Here is a 23,381-nt window from a genome sequence, read left to right on the forward strand (position 1 = left end):
TATACACGATACTCCTGGTGGCCAGGGTGAGAACTTCAATACATAACAGAGACCTTTCCACTGTCGAACAGCTCTTGCTATCAGAACGTTTTTCTGTATGTTTGGTCAGAATGTTCTTTCTTCTAACTTGAAGCCATTGGTTACCCTCCAGAGCAAGAGAAAACAAGCTTGTACCCTCTTCCATGTGACTGCCCTTGAGATATTTGAAGATGGCTATCTTACCTCCCCTCAGTTTCCTCTTTTCCAGGCTCAACATACCCAGCTCCTTCAACTGTTCCTCATAAGGCTTGGTTTATCTGCTCAGATGCTGGGGGTTGCTGGGCAGTGCCTTACTTTTGTTGTTGTTAAAAATTTTCAAGATAAGAATAGGCAGTGCCAATGAGTTGTTGGCGAACTGGGCATCTTCCACCCCCCTAAGTTAGCTTGCCCCCCACCCACTACCTGCACTGAAGTGAGATGGAGCGAGCTCCCATTGCTCTGTCTCAGCTCCTGCCAACCTAGCAGTTTGAAAGCATACCAGTGCAAGTAGATAAATAGGTACCACTGTGGCAGGAAGGTGAACGGCATTTCTGTGCGCTCTGGCACTCGTCACAGTCCTCCGTGCACCAGTAGCCGTTTAGTCCTGCTGGCCACATGACAATGTGGACAAATGCTGGCTCCCTTGGTCTGAAAAGCGAGATGAGCGCCGCACCCCATAGTCGCCTTTGACTAGACTTAACCATCCAGGGGTCCTTTACTTGACTTTGACTAAAGAGAACAATGTAAGGATACGAGAAGAGCCTGGCTGCTGGAGGAATGTGGACAGTGTTCTTCCACACACACGGAAGTCCAAAATGACCCAGGATCTCCCCCAACAACAAACAATTAGCAGCTCTACACTCCCACACTGGCAAATGCATAGGGCCACTTTTCATGGATGCTAAATGTATGGTGGTTTGTGTGAATCATGGCATGGTAGAGATGGAAGTATCCTGCATGTTAGAGCCAGAGGCATCCTAAACCGTTTGAAGGTACAGCTTTCTCCTTCCAGGAGGAGAAAGAGGGAGTGTGTATGCCAATCACTGCTTTGAGAGGAGGAGGGTTGCTAGGCTGAATGGGACTTCCCTCTCCTCCCAGTTCTTTCCCTTTGCCTGTCCCTTAGCCATGGTGGGCCTACAGAGGGGGAGGTCTGTCGGGAATCAAGCCTTTATCAGGAGAAACTGGCAACTCTCCAGGCACCCGGCTTGATCTCCTGTTGACCTCCCTGTCTGCATTCCTGGCAAGATCCAGGCAGAGGTCGTGATAGGCGATCCTTCTCAGCGTGAGACGAACACCCCCGCCCTCTTTCCTGCCCCCCCGGCAGGGGAAAAAGATAGACAGAAACGTATTTACATGCTTTTATTTCTGTCTTTGCAGCGTTACAAAAAACATGACTGCTCTCTTCAAACTCCCCCTGTACTTCCTGTACAGCTCATATTACACTCTGAGCTAATTCCGGTGCCCTCTGCACTGTGAATTGACTGTCCCTCTGTTTCCCACGGAACAGTCCCAACATTCCATCATGTGATGTTTTCAAGCTACCAGCAGCTCGCAGCTGCATTGCTTCAATATCGTAACTCCCTATTGGTGAGTGGCACAAAAGCAGAACACAGAGAGAGTGGACACTCTTCTTCCTGTCCCTTGTCTGGAATGCACGTGCAGTGATATCTGGTGGGGTGTAGTGGCTAGAGTTCTCTTTGTCCATGGAGTTTTCTTGGCAGAGATACTGGAGTTAGAGTCAGCATTTTAAAAAAGCAGAAAGCAGAGCCATCACCTTGCCAACAAAGGTCCGTATAGTTAAAGCTATGGTTTTCCCTGTAGTGATGTATGGAAGTGAGAGCTGGACCATAAAGAAGGCTGATCACCGAAGAATTTATGCTTTTGAATTATGGTGCTGGAGGAGACTCTTGAGAGTCCCATGGACTGCAAGAAGATCAAACCTCTCCATTCTGAAGGAAATCAGCCCTGAGTGCTCACTGGAAGGACAGATCCTGAAGCTGAGGCTCCAATATTTTGGCCACCTCATGAGAAGAGAAGACTCCCTGGAAAAGACCCTGATGTTGGGAAAGATGGAGGGCACAAGGAGAAGGGGACGACAGAGGACGAGATGGTGGGACAGTGTTCTTGAAGCTACCAACATGAGTCTGACCAAACTGCGGGAGGCAGTGGAAGACAGGAGTGCCTGGCATGCTCTGGTCCATGGGGTCACGAAGAGTCGGACACGACTAAACAACTAAACAACAAGAAGTGGTTGGAGTGTGGGACTTAGGACCTGGGAGATCAGGGTTCAAATCCCCACTCAAGCCATGAAGCTCACAGGGGGAACCTTGGGCCAGCCACTGTCGTGCAGCTTAGCCTAAGTCACAGGGTTGTTGTGAGGGGAGGAATGGGGAGGAAGAGGTGAAACACACATAAATATGGATGTAATAATATAGAAATACATGGCCTGAGCACTCTGCCCTCCCATCAAATATCTCAGCCTTTCGCCCATGCATTGAAGGCTCTGCAGGGTTATTGAGGGGCAAATTTGACAATTTTAGACCCTCCCAGCTTCTCATTTTACCAGGCATAAGATCAGTTCTCCACATTCCCACAGCAGGGTTTTTTTTTTAAGTTCTCACATTGATTCGTTTCAGTGCAAATTTCTCCCATTATAAACAATTTTGCCAATATACACTTTATTGGGTGGTTGGTTCCTCCCAGTATAATGCCACCTTCATTCATCTATGCAGTTGCACTCACACTTTACCAAGCATGTGTGTGTTTTTTGGTACACATTATTTGGCTGGGGAAATTGCATTGCATTGCAAAATTCAGAGAAGTGCAAATTTCAAAGGACGGCTGTGTTTTCATAGAATCATAGAATCATAGAATCATAGAGTTGGAAGAGACCAACTCTTTCGTTCCTTTATAGTTTTAGAAAGTATGAATTGGAGAAGTTTCCTTTTAAATTCTGAATTGAAATTTCCCCCCACCCTCACTGCAGGGTCACAATATACCTAAAAAACAAACAAACCATACTTGTGTATGTCCTGACAAACAAAATGGGGACTAGAGGCCTTTTGCCGGAGACGCCACCAAGATGAACAACACTGTCACCATCCGAACAAGGAAGTTCATGACCAATAGGCTGCTTCAGCATAAGCAGATGGTGATAGATGTTCTTCATCCTGGAAAGGCCACTGTTCCCAAAACTGAAATCCACGAAAAGTTGGCCAAAATGTACAAGACAACCCCAGATGTCATTTTCGTCTTTGGCTTCAGGACTCATTTTGAAGGTGGGAAGACAACAAGCTTTGGCATGATCTACGATTCCCTCGACTATGCAAAGAAAAATGAACCAAAGCACAGACTAGCCAGGCATGGTTTGTATGAAAAGAAAAAGACTTCAAGGAAACAGGGTAAAGAACGTAAGAACAGGAAGAAGAAAGTCAGAGGAACAACTAAAGCAAATGTTGGTGCTGGCAAGAAGTGAGCCAGCAGTCGATTTTAACAGAAATTAAATTATCCTGGCAGAAAATATATGGAGATTGTACTGTTGTGTTGCATTCCGGTCAAATAAATTCTGTGAAAACTCAAAAAAAAAAAGGGGGGGGACTAGAGTGTTCAACTGGGTTCTGCAAGAGCAGGGTTCAAATTTTCACTTGGCCATGGAGCTCACTCTCAGCCTAACCTACCTCAGAGGGTTGTTGTGAAGATGAAGTGGGGATGAGAACTATCTAATAGCACCAAAGAGAGAACTGGACTGCTTGCATATTGAATAACATTTATTGATTCATTGGAAGGGAATCTTCTTCTTAACAATTGAAGAAGGCCCTTGCAGCTGATCGGGGCTCCTCACATGCCTCTTCCTTCAAACGAAGTGCAGCCCTTGTTTATTGTTTTGTTCGGACAGTTGTTGTTGTTGAACACAAGGCCCGAGGGACTGAACATCAAGGCAGTATCCCCGGCCTTCGTTGCAGATAACGACTTGCACCAAATTCTTCACTACTTCCCCCTGTCTGTGCGCTGCGTACAAAGAGTTGGTGATGGAGAAGCCTTTAGGATTCGGTTATCATCAGGAAAATATACAAAACAGGGCTGCTGATTTTCTCTTTTGAATGTTTTAAAGAGTTGTTTTTAACTTTTTCTGGATAATTTTATTCTTTTATTCCCCTGGTAAACCACTTGGAGGTTCTCCCCCACATCAAGTGGTGAATAAATATTATGAAATAAACAATAAACATAGAAATAACTAGTTACAGGTAGGTAGCCGTGTTGGTCTGCCGTAGTTGAAACAAAATAAAAAAATCCTTCCAGTTGCACCTTAGAGACCAACAAAGTTTGTTATTGGTATGAGCTTTCATGTGCATGCACCCTTCTTCAGATACACTTCGCATGCACACAAAAGCTTATACCAATAACAAACTTCGTTGGTCTCTAAGGTACTACTGGAAGGAATTTTTTTTAATAGAAATAACTAAATGAAGACCCAGGACATTAAAAGTCCAGCATATTAAAAACAGCATCAATGTGCCTGGAATGTATTTATCCGCTAGTCTGATTCATAAAGCGACACATCGCTTTCCCCTTCAGCATAAACCAAGCCCTGTCTCTGCACCCCCAGATGAAGATCCATACCTGAGAGCAGGCACTCAGGGTTTTAAATCATGAGCAAACATTCACACTTGTGCGTATAGGTGACTCATTGGATATCTCTCACTCTTACAACGTATTGTGTTAACACCACAGTTGGATGGAAGAGTTCAGAAGCGACATCTGCTCGTGACTGAAGTCTTCCTGTGGATTGGCAGTCATTAGCTTTCAGGGTTGCCATATGTCCTCTTTTCCCAGGACACATCCTCTTTTTCATGGGTAGAGTCATCATAACGATCCATAGTTAAAAGTAGAAGTCGGCAAATGTGTCCTCTTTTTTTGCTCTTCAAAATATGGCAATCCTAGCAGTACCTGACTGACTCCAGCTACAAAAGCTGAGGCTGCTGAAAAGGCCAGAGACCATATTGGCAGAGATTCCAGGAAAACCTGTCCTCTGCCTTACAGACCTTTTCCACCTGGCCTGGGAGGGCAGGACCTGGACTGACTCCAGCTACAAAAGCTAAGGTTGCTGAGGTATTGCCAAGTGTGGATTCCTAGGTAAGATCCTGCCTCTATTGTGTGGGCAGGTAATCCCTCCCCTACCTGGCCTGGTCTCCTTGGCAACGCTTCCCCCAGGTGGGATTGGACAACTGACTGAGGTAGGTGGAGACCTCCAGGTATCCCACCTGAGGGAAGGCAAAGCCAAGCCTATGCTGTTGGAGCCGCTCCAGATCTAGGGGCTGCACGCGTCCACGCAAAGGGCGCCCCCCATTTCAAGCGGGGAGCGGTCATTGTCTGGAGAGGGTTGTTGGGGGTGGTTGTTGCTGTTATTATTATCTTTATATCTTTATTTTAGATCAAATGATTTATGTGGAAATTGTTCAACTTGGTTCTGTACTTTTTGATGTTTTGTTTATTGTTTATGACTACATTAAAACATCAAATAGCATCAGAGACACATAGAATTGTATAGCTGGGAGGGACCCCAAGGGTCAAATAAAGCAAGCCAGAAAAAATCAAATATATAGTATACATTCAAAACAATATAATTAAACTAAAATATTAACTTAAAGATTTCAAAACAAAACATTGCAAAAGAGGCCCACTGTAGAATGCACATGCAATGCAGCAAAGTTAACAAAAAAACTTAAACATTTCAAAAGTCAACATTATTGAAGGAAGTAAAATACAAAATGCACATTTAAAGCAGCGTGATGAACTAGGGCACAAAATATTGTCATAAGCATAGGAAACGTACCTTAAGCATAAGAATAATCAGAACTGCTCTCTTACCTGCAATAGTACTGAAGACAAGAACAACCTGTACAGCTAGACTGAGGTAAGGAAACATCATGGCTGGAGTTTTCTCTGAGTTTTATCTAATGGCCAGAGGAAAGAGACTCTAAGGCACAGGGAAGGTAACTTTGCATGCAGCTAGGAGGTTCCCTCTGTTTATAAAGTTGCAGTGCCCACGCAATGTTGAAAGGAAACTATATGTTTCTGCATCGGAGCAGGGAATATTGCAAGCAGGTATTCCTTGCAACTTTGCCTTTCGACATCGGAACAACGAATATCTCCCTCACATCTATTTTCTCCTAAGTATATTTAATTTCTGGACGCGGGTGGCACTGTGGGTTAAAACACAGAGCCTAGGACTTGCCAATTAGAAGGTTGACAGTTCAAATCCCCACGACGGGGTGAGCTCCCATTGCTCGGTCCCTGCTCCTGCCAACCTAGCAGTTTGAAAGCACCTCAAAGTGCAAGTAGATAAACAGGTACCGCTCTGGTGGGAAGGTAAACGGCATTTCCATGCGCTGCTCTGGTTCGCCAAAAGCAGCTTAGTCATGCTGGCCACATGACCCGGAAACTGTTTGCCGGCTCCCTCGGCCAGTAAAGCGAGATGAGCTCCGCAACCCCAGAGTCGGTCACGACTGGACCTAATGGTCAGGGGTTCCTTTACCTTTATATTTAATTTATCTGGCCACTTTCCTAAGAATTGTCTGTGGAAAAAAAACTTTTCTGTGTTGTGTTCCAGGCATTGCTGCTTATTTGCACATTGATCAACAGATATAATAATAATAATAATAATAATAATAATAATAATAATAATAATCTGTTAATCAATTTGCAAATAAGCAGGAGCGCCTGGAAGACAACACAGAAAAGTTTTCCCCACAGACAATTCTTAGGAAAGTGTTGGGAAAGATTGAGGGCACAAGGAGAAGGGGACAACAGAGGACGAGATGGTTGGACAGTGTTCTCGAAGCTACCAGCATGAGTTTGACCAAACTGCAGAAGGCAGTGGAAGACAGGAGTGCCTGGCGTCCTCTGGTCCATGGGGTCACGAAGAGTCGGACATGACTAAATGACTAAACAACAACGACAATGATAATAAAATTTATTTATTTATACCCAGCCCTCCCCGGCCGAGACCGGGCTCAGGGCAGCTAACACCAAATATATAATACATTAAAAACACAAAATCAAATTATTAGTTTAAAATACAATTTAAATCACATTTAAAATCAAAATAAAATAAGTGGGAACCCACAAATCATAACTGTAGGGGTAAGGAATTAAAAGTTCACCAGGCCCGGATACCCATGCTGGTCCCATATGAGCTGATGGAAAGAGCCAAGGAGGCCATTTACATACAGAGTCCCATAGAAAGAAGAGGGTCAGATTGTGCCCGGACCACAGGCCTGGCGGAACAGCTCTGTCTTGCAGGCCCTGCGGAAAGATGTCAAATCCCGCAGGGCCCTGGTCTCTTGTGACAGAGTGTTCCACCAGGCTGGGGCCAGGGCTGGTCGAGCATTTCCCGCCTTTTGCAAATGCTGCTGTCAATTTCACGATGGCTGGACAGAAAGGAAGTGAAAAGTCAGTTAGCAGCTTCATCATGATGCAGCTGGATGCAATCACTTGCAGTTGGCCTGTTCACAGCATCATAGAATTGGAAGCAGTTGGAAGGGACCGCGAGAGTCATCAAGTTCAACCTTCTGCAATGCAGGAATCTCAGCTAAAACATCCATGACAGATAACCATCCAACCTCTGCTTAAAAACTGGCAAGGAACGAGAGTCCAGCACCTGCCAAGGGAGACTGCTCCATTGTCGTACAGCTCTTACTGTCAGAAAGTTCTTCCTGATGTTTAGTTGGAAACCCCTTTCTTGTAACTTGAAGAGGTATTCCTCATAGGAATACACTGATGTCTCCTGCTACTATGGTGTAATAATGGTGATGTTTCACAAAGCAAATATAACTGAACTGTGAAAACTCTACACAGGAATGCTATGGAACCTTCTGAAGATATTATATACAGTGGCACCTTGGGTTAAGAACTTAATTGGTTCTTCAGGTCCGTTCTTAACCTGAAACTGTTCTTAACCTGCGGTACCACTTTAGCTAATGGGGCCTCCCACCGCCGCCGCACAATTTCTGTTCTCATCCTGAAGTAAAGTTCTTCACCTGAGGTACTGTAGCCTTATTAGACTTTACCGGTTGGTGAGCTCTGCGTTGCTCCCGGAAAGGAGGAAGGAAGTCAAATGACACCAAGGGTTGGTTCAGAGAAAGAGTTCTTTGTTACTGCTTTCCAGAACAGCAGAAAGGCACTTGTGTGGTCAGTCCACAGCAAGTCCAAAGAAATGAGAGATTTCATGCAGTATATATATCCTCCAGGCACCCTCTCCCCCTTCCCCAGGAATCCAAGCACCAGCTTGTACACGCAAGTTGACATCACAGATGTTCCTGCTCTGGTTACTCTTAACCATAAAAGGGTTTTCCTTCCTGTACTTCTGACCATAAAAGGATATTCCTGTTCTTACACTCTTATCTTGGAGCAAGAGGTCACCAACTCCAAGAACACACTCTGGCGCTGTTCCCGGACTAGGTCTGTGGTCTTTGTGGTCTTTGTGGTCAGGGTGTAAGATAAGGCCCAGAGTGTTATCCTTGCTCCACTTTGGAATAGACAAGGCCATTTGTCATTACCGGCCTTCATGGACTGATAAGGGAGAGAGCTTTGAGCACTTGTTTATACAGCTGGGTTTTGGCTCAAGAGCTCAAGTTAAAGCATTTTAGAAATGCTCCTTTGGAAAAGGAAAAAAAGTGGATTTTGGGTCCCTGCACAGAAACCCATTCCTTCAGTACTATTTCTGGGTTAGTGGAGTCTGTAACCTGAAGCATCTTTAACCTGAAGCATGTGTAACCTGAGGTACCACTGTATTTTCAAATTTTGGCTAAAGGGGTGCATCATTAAGAAAATCAATTTCATTTGCTTTTCATTTCACTGCGTGATTAATCATTAAAGAGTTTATCTGGAACGAGGCTATCGAGAAAAGTTGGATTGCCAAGATCTGGCTGGATGAGACAGAGGGCCTGTTTTTATTCAGTTGCATCTCTCTGATTCATAGTAGAGCTGGACAAGATTCACGAAAGGACCAAAATGAGCAAGGTGCTGCTGCAATTCCCTGTGAAGAAAGCTTGCATCATTGGGTATTTTTTTTGGGGGGGGGGGATCAGTGTCAAGGGGGCAGTGGTGTAGCATGGGGAGCTCAGGGACACTTGCCCTTGGTGCAAAATTGTGAGGGGTGTGAAATTTCAACACTCAGTGCTGCCTCAATGCAACTGTGCACTTTCGTCACTGGACTTGGTTGAAAATGGATTTCTCCATGTGAACCAGGAAGTGACCTCTCCAGACAATGGAACAACTCTTCTTTTCTTATGTCTATGTCCTGGGTGATGTGGATGCCATTAGGCAGTTGAATGTGCATGTGCACTCTGTCTGTTTCTCTCTGTCCCAGCCACCCAGTTTCTCTCTGTTCTCTATGGCCCCGGGCACTTGCAACCCACACTACACCACTGCAAAGGGGGAAATGCTAGAGGTGTGTAAGTGTATACTTCTGGGTTTCGCCGCTTGCATATGCGCAGAAGTGCTCTATCACGCCGTGCATGTGCACAGAAGTGGCGCCTCTAGTTACAGATTTTTGGGGGGTGCGCATGGCACCCCGGAACGAATTAGATCTGTAACCAGAGGTACCACTGTGCTTCTCACAACACAGAATTAAATGGTGGAATTTGCTCCTACAAGAAGTAGTAATGGCCATCAGCTTGGGCCTTGATCCAACAGCCAGCCTTTTCTTATGAGAGATCCAGTGTGCTATAAATGTCAGCTTCGTGTAAATACCAATTCAGACATTTCAAGGCCATATATCAACATATATGTTTAAATTAAGATGAATGTATCAATGGTTGATGTATGTGAGCTGATGGGGGGGGGGAAGGTAATGTTCCTCTCTTTCACTTTTTCTTTCTCTGTCTTTCTCCCTCCTCTTTTCCCCTTTCTTTGCTACAATTTGAGATATGAAATAAATTATACAAAGCATCTAGTGTGAAAGGGAGTGCAGTTTCGAGGGGCACAGGCAGCAAACACAGCACCCTCCAGATTTCGCTGGACTACAAATCCCATCATCCCCCATCATTGGCCACATTGGCAGAGGTGATGGACATTGTAGTCTAAGGATACCTGCAGGTAAGGTTGACTGGTCGTGCATGAAGGATTTTGCTGGTGTAACCATCTAGCTTACTGCCTAGCACAGTTCCTGAGCTGAACCTGATCTTGATGTTTGATTTGTTGCCAGGATGTTGACTTCTAGGGTCCAGAAATGGAGATGAATGAGATGAAGAAGAAAACAAGAAAAAGAGGTTAGTTTGCAACACAGAGCAAGAGGAAGAGGCTTCAGTTAAGGATGATGCCACCAAGGGACTATTATGACATGTTCTGTCATGTGCCTTGTGACACCAACTGCCCATTGCCAAAAGCTCTAAAGCAACTTCTTTTTATTAACAACAGTTAGACCACAAGGGAAACTGTCGGGCACTAGATCACTCTTTCTTCAGTGCCAAAGGACCACATTTGGAATGCTGTGTACTGTTCTGGTTAGTTCACCACAAAAAGGATGTTGCAGAGTTGGAAACAGTTCAGAGAAGGTCATCAAAATTACCAACGTGATGGAGCAACTCCCCTATGAAGAAAAGCTGCAGCATTTCGGACCTTTTTATTTAGAGAAAAGGTGAGTAAGAGGCGAGGTGATAGAAGTTTATAAAATGATGAATGACATGTTGTTGTTTAGTCATTTAGTCGTGTCCAACTCTTCGTGACCCCATGGACCAGAGCACTCCAGGCACTCCTGTCTTCCACTGCCTCCCGCAGTTTGTTCAAACTCATGCTGGTAGCTTCTTACAATGCAGATTCCTATGAAACATTTTTCTTTACAGCATTGGACTTTCCTTTTGCTTCCAGGCATATCCGCAACTGAGCGTCCTTTCGGCTTTGGCCCAGCCACTTCATCAGCTCTGAATCTACTTGTACTTGTCCTCCGCTCTTCCTCAGTAGCATGTTGGACGCCTTCTGACCTGAGAGGCTCATCTTCCAGCGTCATAACTTTTATATGCCTGTTGTCTTTGGCCATGGAGTTTTCTTGGCAGGGATACTGGAGTGGCTTGCCGGTTCCTGCTCCAGGTGAATCACGTTTCGTCAAAACTCTCCACTACGACCTGTCCATCTTGGGTGGCCCTGCACGGCATAGCTCATAGCTTCTCTGAGTTATTCAAGCCCCTTTGCCACGGCAAGGCAGTGATCCATGACGGGGATGAATGACATAGAGAAAGTATTGGGCAGGGCATATTTTATACTTTCTCGATGAATGACATAGAGAAAGTATAAAATATGCCCCGTCCCACACAATCGATCACAGGATATGATGCATTAACACCATTTGAAAGTATACCTGAAGGAGCGTCTCCACCCCCATCATTCAGCCCGGACACTGAGGTCCAGCGCTGAGGGCCTTCTGGCGGTTCCCTCATTGCGAGAAGTGAGGTTACAGGGAGCCCGGCAGAGGGCCTTCTCGGTAGTGGCACCCACCCTGTGGAACGCCCACCCTTCAGATGTGAAGAAAATAAGCAGCTATCTGATCTTTAAAAGACAGTTGAAGGCAGCCCTGTTTAGGGAAGTTTTTAATATTTAACACTGTATTGTTTTTAACACTCGATTGGGAGCCTCCCAGACTGGCTGAGGAAACTCAGCCAGATGGGCGGGGTATAAATAATAAAATCATCATCATTATTATTAGTATTATAATGGCAATGCCTATCAACGTGAAGGAGCCCTCAAATATTTTACAGGGGTGGGCAAAGACCCCCTTGGCCCCTAGGAGTTATCTCCTTTGCTCTCTCATGATGCAAGAACTCATGGCCTACCCATGAAGCTGAATGTTGGAAGATTCAGGACAGATGAAATAAATTACTTATTTACTCAGTGCATAGTTAAACTATGGAACTCACTTCTGCAGGAGGCAGGGATGGCCATCAACTTGGATGGCTTTAAAAGAGGATTAGACCAACTCACGGAGGAGACAGCTATTGTTGTTGTTTAGTCATTTAGTCGTGTCCGACTCTTCGTGACCACATGGACCAGAGCATGCCAGGCACTTCTGTCCTCCATTGTCTCCCGCAGTTTGGTCAAACTCATGCTGGTAGCTTTGAGAACACTGTCCCACCATCTCGTCCTCTGTCATCCCCTTCTCCTTGTGCCGTCCATCTTTCCCAACATCAGGGTCTTTTCCAGGGAGTCTTCTCTTCTCATGAGGTGGCCAAAGTCTTGGAGCCTCAGCTTCAGGATCTGTCCTTCCAGTGAACACTCAGGGCTGATTTCCTTCAGAATAGATAGGTTTGATCTTCTTGCAGTCCATGGGACTTTCAAGAGTCTCCTCCAGCACCATAATTCAAAAGCATCAATTCTTCGGCAATCAGCCTTCTTTATGGTCCAGCTCTCACTTCCATACATCACTACTGGGAAAACCATAGCTATACGGACCATTGTTGGCAAGGTGATGTCTCTGCTTTTTAAGATGCTGTCTAGGTTTGTCATTGCTTTTCTCCCAAGCTATTGTTGGCTACAAGCTATTATGGGTATGCTCTACTGCCCCAGTTGGGAGTCAGCAATTCTTCTAAATAGCAGTTGCTGGATACCACAGGAGGGAAGAGTGCACTTGTGTTCGTATCCTGCTTGCTGGTTTCCCACAGGGATCTGGTTGGCCACCGTGAGAACAGGATGCTAGACCAGATGCGCCATTGGCCTGATCCAGCAGACTCTTCTTGTGTTCTTAATCATTCTTATCTTCTTGATCATCTGGTTGCCCTTCTCCAAACCTTTCCAATATCCAGAAATGGTGAGACCTTTCTTTTGCCATCCTGGTTCCAGGTTGTCTACTTTGCTATCCATCATTAGTGTCACATCAAGCAGACCCATTTAGAATACCAATACCCATTAGCTTAAAGGTAAAGGGACCCCTGGCCGTTAGGTCCAGTCGCGGACGACTCTGGGGTTGCAGCACTCATCTTGCTTTACTGGCTGAGGGAGCCGGCATACAGCTTCCGGGTCGTGGCCAGCATGACTAAGCCGCTTCTGGAGAACCAGAGCAGTGCACAGAAATGCCGTTTACCTTCCTGCCAGAGTGGTACCTATTTATCTACTTGCACTTCAACGTGCTTTCGAACTGCTAGGTTGGCAGGAGCAGGGAATGAGGAACGGGAGCTCACCCTGTTACGAGGATTTGAACAGCTGACCTTCTGATCAGCAAGCCCAAGGCTCTGTGGTCTAGAACACCCTATACTGGCATTGTAGCTATCCAGAGAATAGAAGTGAAGAACCCGCATCCACCCATGAAATATAAAGGAAACCAGCACCTGAAACACAGAACAAGCAGCAATTATAGGATAAAGGCATATGGAAACCTCAGGAGGGATGCCCAGCTAAATAAATTGTGTGCAGTGTCACAATGTATTTGGTTGGCATGCATATCTGTGGTATGATAAGGTTAAAGCACATAAAGCGTTTAAAAACCATATTGTCAGAAAAGCACTGTTTAATGTCTGGATAAGATATAAGGACTTGTTAGAAAATAAAACCCCAAGATGGTTGTCACCAATGGAAGCAAAGGCTCAGAAAAAACTCAATATGGAGGCCAAATGGCTGAAGTATTGGGAAATTCTGGAACAAGAGGGAGACAGATTAAAACTGCCGAGTTTTGAAAAATTAAAAAACAGAGTGCGAGACTGGCTCCATTATTATCAAATAATGGAGGCATATAATTTGGATAAAAAACTTGGCTTCCAGGTGGAAAAATCAAAATTGGAAACAGAATTGTTAGACCCCAAAATTAAGAATCTGTCAAGAATGTATAACTTGCTGTTGAAATGGAATACTCAGGATGAAACGGTGAAATCTGCTATGATTAAATGGGCACAGGATGTAGGACATAACATTATGATGGCTGACTGGGAACAGTTATGGACCACAGGTATGAAGTTTACGGCATGTAATGCCTTAAAAGAGAATCTAATGAAAATGATCTACAGGTGGTACATAACACCAGTCAAGCTTGCAAAAATCTACCATTTGCCCGATAATAAATGCCGGAAATGTAATGAGACTGAAGGTACATTCTTTCACCTTTGGTGGACATGCCCAAGGATTAAGACTTTCTGGGAGATGATATATAATGAAATGAAAAAGGTATTTAAATATACCTTCCTGAAGAAACCAGAGGGCTTTCTCATGGGCATGGTCGGCCAATTGGTGCCAAAGAAGGATAGAATTTTCTTTATGTATGCTACAACAGCAGCAAGAATACTTATCGCAAAGTATTGGAAGACACAAGATCTACCCACCCGGGAAGAATGGCAGATGAAGCTGATGGACTACATGGAATTGGCGGAAATGACTGGCAGAATACGAGACCAGGGAGAAGAGTCGGTGGAAGAAGATTGGAAAAAAATTAAAGTATATTTACAGAAATATTGCAAAATTAATGAATGTTAGAAGGATGCTGAAATGAAGTTATATGGCTTTAGCAGAAATGTTATAAAGAATTAAGTAAAAATAGATTGTTAATGGGCCAAAGTGGAAAATTTAAGGTTAGACTGTGTTAAGATAAATTATAGAACAAAAATTGAGAAAGATGGAAAGGATTTGCTGAAATAGCTACTTGAACTAGAATACAAAAAAGAGAGGTGTGAGGAGGTCGATGAAACAGGTAAATGAAAGATAAAGATATGGAAATATTGGATGTGTTTTTAAATGTTTTTGTTTTTCTTTTTTGATGTATTGTAAGGTATTGCTTTGCTTTGTTTAACTTTTCATTGTTTCTTTCTTCTTTCTTTCTGTAATTTTTAAACCTCTAATAAATATTATTTTAAAAAATAAATAAATTGTGTGCAGTGTCTGGAGGGAGAGGGAGAGAGTTCAGCTGCTGAAAGGGATAGCTGCAAGAAATACCCGTTTGCAATGTTTCCCACTCGGGTGCAGAAACGTATAGGTTTATTTCAAAATTGCATGGGCATTGCAACTCTATAAGTAGAGGGAACCTCCTAGGTTCATTCAGAGTCAACTTCCCTCTGCCTTTGAACGTCTTCCCCCAGCAGTCAGAGAGATCTCAGAGGAACCCCTGGCCATGAGGCTCCTTTATCTCAGCTTTGCTGTGGTCATTCTTGCCTTCAGTGTTGCTGCAGGTAAGTGGGCAGCTCAGGCTGGGAACTGAAAAGACAGGACCTGTGAGAACATGCATTTAAAAACTGAGTGGTTGTAATTGTGATGGATCTACAGGGGAAGGTAATCCCTGCTGGGACCAGTATCCTAAAAAAAAAAAGGAAGAATCCTACTAAATTGCCACCACAGGCTGAGCCTGACCTGAAGACTGTTGGGCAAGGGGTAATTGGTCTTTTTTGAAAAGATATTATGATGGGATGATTAGCTGCTTGTGCGTAAAATCGTGCTCCCTCAGAGTTTGTGCGGCTCCACAAACCTCTGTGTGTGACAGAGCTCCTCAAACATGTCTGCTCTAGTCACTCGTAGAGTCTGACAGTGGCTGTCTGCGGAAGCGCTTCCAGCAAAGAAGCTCCTTAACGGAAACACGTCTCCTGGACTCACGACCTGGCAGCTTCCGGCGAAGCATGGGTCTCCCTATGGTTGCTTCTGACACCTCCCCGCTGTTCTCGCTGGACGTGTCTCTCACCCCTCCCTCTTCCCTGCTAGTTCCTGCCTTGGCTGCTGCGTCTCTCTCAGCATTCATGAGATCCTCCTCCAGAGACCCCTCGCTCCCCCTGCTGGTCCCTGCTTTAGCTGCTGACTCCCTCCCAGCCTCTGGGAGCCCTACCACCTCCATTTCCTCTGATGTCAGTTCCCTGACATCCACCTCCCCTCCAGGGCCCCCTTCCCCCCCGCCCATACTCTCTCCTCTGGGCGGTGAGGAGATAAAACCCCGAAAAGAATCCTCTTCATCTTCAGACGTCTCGAACATTTCCCTCCATCGGTCTTCGTTCCGGCTCGCTGAATCCTCCTCCTCCTCGGAATCAGAGAACCCCTCCAACTCTTCTTCTTCGTCGGTGGTGGCAAAGTATTCCCTCCGGAACCTCGCCACTGGCTGAGGTTTACGAGGGAATCTCTGATGAAAAGTTTCTATCAAAACCTCGTCATCTACATCCTCTGCCATGATCCAGGTGTTTTCCGACTCCGGCTCCCCTTCCCACATTACCAAATACTCTACTTGATCTCCCTTCCACCTGGAATCGAGAATCTCCGCTACATGGTAGCTGTGTTCCTTTTCCTCCATTGCTGGTCCCCTATTGACCCTCCCTTCTCTGTCCCCTTTATACGGTGACAGCAACGACCTGTGGAAAACTGGGTGCAGCTTCATGTGGTTCGGTAACCGGAGTCTGAAAGCCACTGGGTTGACCTGCTGCGTGACTTCAAATGGGCCCAGCCTTTTGGGTCTTAACTTCTTACAACCCCCTTTGAATGGTAACCCTTGGGTAGACAGCCACACCTGGTCCCCCACCCTAATGCTTTCACCTTCCCTTCTGTTTTTGTCTGCCTGCCTCTTATATTCCTCCTTAGCCCTGTTTAAGTTAAGTTGGAGCTGGCGATGGATCGCTTCCATTTCTTCAACGAACTGTTCTGCAGCTGGAACGCTCCAGTTCTCCCCTTCCCCCCCTGGGAAGGCTCGGGGATGGCACCCGTGATTAGCCAAAAAGGGGCTCATCCCCGTAGACACGTTCTCTGCATTGTTGTAGGCAAATTCTGCCAACGCCAGCTTCTCCACCCAATCATTCTCTCTGTCATTCACATAACACCTCAAATATTGCTGGAGGACACCATTAGCTCTTTCCGCCTGCCCGTTGGTTTCTGGATGACGGGCAGTTGAGAAATTAACCTCTACATGCAGTAAGCTCATGAGCTTCCTCCAGAACCTGGAAGTAAATTGTTTCCCTCGGTCTGAAACCACCCTCAAGGGGGCGCCATGCAACCTAAACACATTTTCTACAAACAATTTAGCGGTTTCTTCTGCTGTGACCGCATGTGAGCAGGCTATAAAGTGGGCCATCTTGGTTAACAGGTCTACCACAACCATGATGGCTGTTTTCCCTCTAGACCTTGGCAGATCAGTCATGAAATCTATTGCCACTGTTTCCCATGGTCTTTCAGGTGTGGGTAGTGGTTCTAATAAACCTGCCGGTGCCCGCCTCTCCCCCTTGGCTCGTTGGCATTGGTCACACCCTCTCACATACTCCCGCACATCTTCCCTGACCTTGGGCCACCAGAATTCCCTGGTAACCAGCCACATGGTTTTGTGTTGCCCAAAATGCCCTGCTGTGGGGCTATCGTGCAGTTGCTTGAGTACCTTTTCCCTCAATTCCCCTTCAGGTATATATAACGTTCCCTTGTAGTACAACGCCCCGTTTCTCTCCTCAAAACCCCCGGGTTTGTCTCCCTCCCTCCTGAGACCCCTGAGTTTGTCCTGGGCGTATTCATCATGCACCGTTCCCTCTACCAGTTCCCTTTGCCCCACCAATGCCGCCCCACACACCCAGCGGTCCTCTGGAATGACATGGGTCTCTTCGGGTGCTCCCTCCCCCTCCAAATATTCAGGTTTGCGTGAGAGAGCGTCCGCCCTAACGTTCTCTGGGCCTGGCACGTAACAAATCTCAAAGTTAAATTTGGAGAACTCCTGGGCCCATCTCAACTGCCGTTGGTTGAGCACTCGCGCAGTTCTCCAATACTCTAGATTCTTATGGTCCGTGCACACTTGCACCTTATGTTGTGCGCCAATTAGCAGGTGCCTCCATCTCTGGAAAGCCTCATGAATAGCAAGAAGTTCCCGGTCGTACACCGTGTAGTTCCTCTCGGATTTGTTCAGCTTGCGCGAAAAGAATGCACACGGTCGCCACTCTGACTCCTCCTTCCCCGGCTGCAGAAGAAGAAGCACCGCCCCTACGGCTCTGTCAGATGCGTCTGTTTCGACCCTCAGCTTTTTTTGTAAATCCACATGCAGAAGTTGTTCTTCAGAGGCGAAGGCCCTTTTCAGTTCCTCAAACGCTCGCTCCGCCTCCGCCGTCCAAACAAACTTCTTTTTACTGCTGAGACAGTCCGTAATGGGCGCCGTCAGGTGGGCGAAGTTTCGGATGAACTTACGATAAAAGTTTCCAAACCCTAGGAACCTCTGCACATCCTTCTTGGTTTTGGGTGTTTTCCATTCCAGCACTGCTTGAACCTTGCCGGGATCCATGGCCAATCCCTTGTCTGACAAGCGGTACCCCAGGAATTCCACCTCCTTGGTATGAAACTGACACTTCTCCAGTTTCACCCACAGCCTGTTGGCTTGCAGCCTGCTCAACACTTCTCTGACGTCTCTCACATGTTGCTCCTCATTCTCCGAATACACCAACACATCATCTAGGAAGGCCACGCAATTCTTGTAGAGTAAAGGCCCCAGTACGTGGTTCATAAACGATTGAAAGCAGGCGGAGCCTGCTTGTAATCCAAAAGGCATCACGAGATATTCAAATGCCCCCAAAGGGGTGAACATGGTGGTTTTCCATTCATCCCCTTTCCTTATACGTATTAGGTTGTACGCCCCCCTTAGGTCCAGCTTTGTAAAAATCTTCCCCTTCCGCACCCTGGTCAAAATATCATCAATCCTGGGCATAGGGAAAGCCACCGGTTCTGTCACTGCATTTAACCGCCTGAAATCACATACAAGTCTCGGCTTGTCCGTGTGCTTTTTATCCACAAAAAACACTGGGCTACCCCCCGCTGCTTTGGACTCTCTGATGAAGCCTCTCTTCAGGTTCTTGTCAATGAACTCTCGCAACTCCTGCATTTCCCTGTCTGACATGGCATACAACTTGCCTACAGGAAGCTGTGCTCCAGGGAGTAAATTGATCTGGCAATCAAAGGGCCTATGCGGGGGTAGTTGGTCAGCTTCCTTCTCGCTGAACACGTCGCTGAGATCTGCATACTGTGGTGGTACCTTCACCTTCTCCATTACTTCAGTCCCTGCTAGGGTGGCTTGGGCCCCTGCTGAACCCTTTTCCCCCTTGCAGTGTTCTAAGCAATGTGCTGAACCGAAGGAAACCACTCTTTGATGCCAGCCCACCAGCGGATCATGTAGGGCTAGCCAGCTCATTCCCAAAATAATGGGAGCGCCTCCCAAGGTGGCCACATTAAACGCTATCAGTTCTGTGTGCCTTGCCACCCTCATTATCATTGGGACGGTCTGCAAGCTGACTCCTCCTCCCAACAGCTCCCTGCCATCGATCGTGGTCACCTGCAGGGGGTTGCTTAAAGGGATCGTCTGTATCTGGTGTTCAGCAGCAAACTCCTTGCTCATAAAATTGCAGGAGCTGCCTGAGTCCAACAGCGCCTTTATTTTTAGGGGGTGTCCATTTTGCAGCTCTAGCGACACTTCAATCACTAGAGCAGGTTGAGGAGCTTCTGGCACGGGCACTTTCACTGCTCTTTGGCCTGGCTGCAGTGCCCCGACTGTGGCAACCAGGCGTTGGCTTTTACCTGCTCCGTTTCTCCCTGCTCTCCTCCCTCAACAGCTCCCACCATCCCTTGCCATTCCTTCCTCTGGGGCAGACTCTGGCAAAGTGGCCTGGCTGTTGGCAGAGATAGCATTTCCGGGCGCCCTTTCCCTCCTTCTTAGCCCCCTCACTGGGCTTTGAAACTGCGCGCGCGCGCGCTGTTCCGATTTCCATCGGCTCTGCCGGCGGGAAAGCTGGCTCAGGAATGTCTGGAATGCGGAACTCCTTCCAACGTTCCCCTCTCCCTTCCCGCCTCTCCAAGGCTCTTGTCTCCTGGCGCGCTCCTATGGTCAGCGCAGATTTGGTCAGTTGATCCATAGACACCGCCCTGGGGCTCCGGGACAGTTCGTCTTTCACAGCCGAAGAAAGACCTTCTTCAAATAGCATCTGAATGGGGGGCGCCGATAAATCCCACCCCAATCTGTGAACCAGCATGGTAAATTCAGTCCAGTACTCACGGACAGATCGGCTTCCCTGCTTGCAAGCCATTAGCTGTCTGCGCACCACCCCTTCCTCAATATCGCTGGAAAACATGATATCCATTGCACGAAAGAACTTCATAGTGTCCTTTAGGATGTCATTGTGCGTTGCCATCAGGGGTCGAACCCAGTCCCGCGCCCCCTTCTCAAGATGCCCAATTACGAAAGCAACTCGCGATTCCTCATCAGGGAACTCATCAAACTGCACATTAAGGGCATATTGCATCTCTGTCTTAAAGGCATGGTAATCCTTGGGGTCCCCCCCAAACTTCTGCACCAATCCTGGTACCTTTCTGGGGAACTGAGTGGTTCTCCCCTTCTTGTCTGCATCCTGAGCCCTTCTCTCCTCAAGCCTCGCAGTCTGCAGCGCAAGTTGGACTTCCAACGCTCGGTACCTTTCTTCCAAGCTTGGACCAGCTCCAACCCCTGCTCCTCCGGTTCCGGCTGGCTCGCTCATGATGCTTTCTCCTGCACAGGCAGCGTACAGAGACTGTCAGACTGCTATGATGGGATGATTAGCTGCTTGTGCGTAAAATCGTGCTCCCTCAGAGTTTGTGCGGCTCCACAAACCTCTGTGTGTGACAGAGCTCCTCAAACATGTCTGCTCTAGTCACTCGTAGAGTCTGACAGTGGCTGCCTGCGGAAGCGCTTCCAGCAAAGAAGCTCCTTAACGGAAACGCGTCTCCTGGACTCACGACGTGGCAGCTTCCGGCGAAGCATGGGTCTCCCTATGGTTGCTTCTGACACCTCCCCGCTGTTTTCGCTGGACGTGTCTCTCACCCCTCCCTCTTCCCTGCTAGTTCCTGCCTTGGCTGCTGCGTCTCTCTTAGCATTCATGAGATCCTCCTCCAGAGACCCCTCGCTCCCCCTGCTGGTCCCTGCTTTAGCTGCTGACTCCCTCCCAGCCTCTGGGAGCCCTACCACCTCCCTTTCCTCTGATGTCAGTTCCCTGACAGATATTTATTAAAGTTTCAGCATATTACAAAAATAAGAGAAAAAAGTAAAAGAAAAAACAAAAAAACGAAAATGAAAATACAAAGTAAAAACAGTTAAAAACAAATCAGTCTTTCCATATCTTATCTTTCATTTGCTTGTTTCCCTGACCTCCTCACACCTCCCTTTTTTGTATTCCAGTTCAATTAGTTAATTCAGCAAATCCTTTCCCTCTTTGATTTTATCTTAATCTTTTATCTTAATATATTATAACTTTAGGTTATCACCTGTTAACAATCCATTTTTACATATTCCTTTATAATGTTGCTGCTAAAAACCACTTAACTTCAATCCAACATCATTCTAACATTCATTAATTTTGCAGTATTTCTGTAGATAATCTTTAAATTTCTTCCAATCTTCTTCCACCGACTCTTCTCCCTGGTCTCGGATTCTGCCAGTCATTTCCGCCAGTTCCATGTAGTCCATCACCTTCATCTGCCATTCTTCCAGAGTGGGTAAATCTTGTGTCTTCCAATATTTTGCAATAAGTATCCTTGCTGCTGTTGTAGCATACATAAAGAAAGTTCTATCCTTCTTTAACACCGATTGGCCAACCATGCCCAGGAGAAAGGTCTTTTTTGAGCTGGGGACCACATTGACCCATGGTCAACCCTTCAAGATATTGAAGATTGCTTCCTAGAGCCAATTGGTAGCTGCTCACTTTTGCTGAGCACACCCCTTTGTTGCATATTTAGCAGATTAATTGCGCTGCAGAAAGCGTGCTGGGGAAACAATGAAGGAATGCAAAAAAATGTTTTGCTTGGCTTGAATTACAAAAACAAAAGCTCCTCTTACATTAAATCTGTAAGTATGACCCATTCACCAGGGTACTGAGAGAGGTACACACTGCTCTTTATACACCTTACCCAATCGCTGACACAACTTAATTAACGCAACTTAACAGCACCTGCTATACTGCGTCACAGCGGTAAAACTAGGTCATGATATTTACTCTGGCCTTTAAAGAGATACACATCTTGTGAAACAATAATGAACCTTAATATTTAAATATAGCATTCAACGCCCTTCACTTGCCCCCTAGTAACTACGTTCTCTTTTATCTAAACTACTCTTGCCTCACAAATATACCCATTGTTTTCTTCCAATAACCATTCATATATATATATATATATATATATATATATATATATATATATATAATAATTGAATCTGAGGTCTGAGGTCTGGACAGTGGGAGAGAATGAGGAGAGGCCAGCTCCTTTCTAAAATTAATTTATTAATTTATTGGGGTATGTGCTGCTGTTTTGTTTGTTTGTTTGTCTTGGTAAATCTATCAAACGTAGTTTTCAAGTGCAAACCAACCTAGAAATGTGCACATTTTTATTACCATCACGGGACCCTAAAGGCTTTCTCCTTTTTCCACGCAGGTCATACACATATGGAAGGGAGACTAAGGCCCTGCAATGGCGGTCGGGGATACTGCCTGGATATTCAGTTCCCGTGCCCCTCAGGCCTTCAGTTCATTAACAACACCTGTCCTAACCCAACAATGTTTTCTTGCTGTACTCCAGTCCAATGAAGAACTGAGCGAGGAGCCAAAAACCTGTTGTCCTTTCCCACTACCATCATTCAGAAAAAGAATCCGTCGTCACACTCTGTTCAATAAATAAACCATTGGTTCAAGGTCACTGCGACCAGGCTGGGGTTTTCTTCCTGTTTGTGGGCACATTGCATGCTTTTATCAGATTTGCTGTGACCCAGTGGGGCTGTCATAGTGGTGGCGCATAATGCTTTCTGCTGGTTAAGAGGGTGGGACCCGAAACGACGGATTCAAATGACAAGGGAGGAGATTCCCATTAAACATGAGAAAGAGCTTTCTTATGACAGGAGTTGATAGAATCATAGAATCTTAGAACTAGAAGGGACCCAAGGGCCATCTAGTCTAACCCCCTTGCAATGCAGGAATCTCAGCTAAAGCATCCATGACAGGTGGCCATCCAACCACTGCTTCAAAACCTTTAAGGGAGGAGAGTCCACAACCTTCCGAGGGAGATCATTCCACTGTCGAACAGCTCTTACTGTCATAAAGTTATTTCTGATGTTTAGCTGGGATCTCCTTTCTTGTAACTTGAAGCCATTAGTTCAAGTCCTACCCTGCAGAGCAGGAGAAAACAAGATGCTACTACCACTACTGCTACTACTAATTTATTATTTATACCCCATCCATCTGGCTAGGTTTCCCCAGCCACTCTGGGCAGCTTCCAACAGAATATTAGAAGAAGAAGAAGAAGAAGAAGAAGAGTTTGGATTTGATATCCCGCCTTTCACTCCCCTTCAGGAGTCTCAAAGCGGCTAACATTCTCCTTTCCCTTCCTCCCCCACAACAAACACTCTGTGAGGTGAGTGGGGCTGAGAGACTTCACAGAAGTGTGAC

General features: G+C 46.1%; 2 long non-coding RNA genes and 1 pseudogene across 3 annotated transcripts; 2 read left to right on the forward strand and 1 right to left on the reverse strand.

Moving 5' to 3' along the window:
* The first annotated feature begins 3,071 nt into the window (after positions 1-3,071).
* Positions 3,072-3,606, forward strand: LOC309529032 (small ribosomal subunit protein eS24 pseudogene; annotated as a pseudogene). The gene has a single exon. The product of its transcript is annotated as a small ribosomal subunit protein eS24 pseudogene (transcript).
* A 161-nt stretch (positions 3,607-3,767) lies between these two features.
* LOC309529177 lies at positions 3,768-6,007 on the reverse strand. Its single transcript, XR_014218112.1, has 2 exons — positions 5,887-6,007; positions 3,768-4,026 (listed from the first exon to the last, which is right to left on the reverse strand). It is a non-coding gene; the product is annotated as an uncharacterized lncRNA (long non-coding RNA).
* A 4,371-nt stretch (positions 6,008-10,378) lies between these two features.
* Positions 10,379-22,635, forward strand: LOC309529698. Its single transcript, XR_014218332.1, has 2 exons — positions 10,379-10,657; positions 22,375-22,635. It is a non-coding gene; the product is annotated as an uncharacterized lncRNA (long non-coding RNA).
* Positions 22,636-23,381: the final 746 nt, after the last annotated feature.

The sequence above is a fragment of the Podarcis vaucheri genome (genome assembly GCF_965113315.1).
Source record: "Podarcis vaucheri genome assembly, chromosome: 3".
Lineage (NCBI taxonomy): Eukaryota > Metazoa > Chordata > Lepidosauria > Squamata > Lacertidae > Podarcis > Podarcis vaucheri.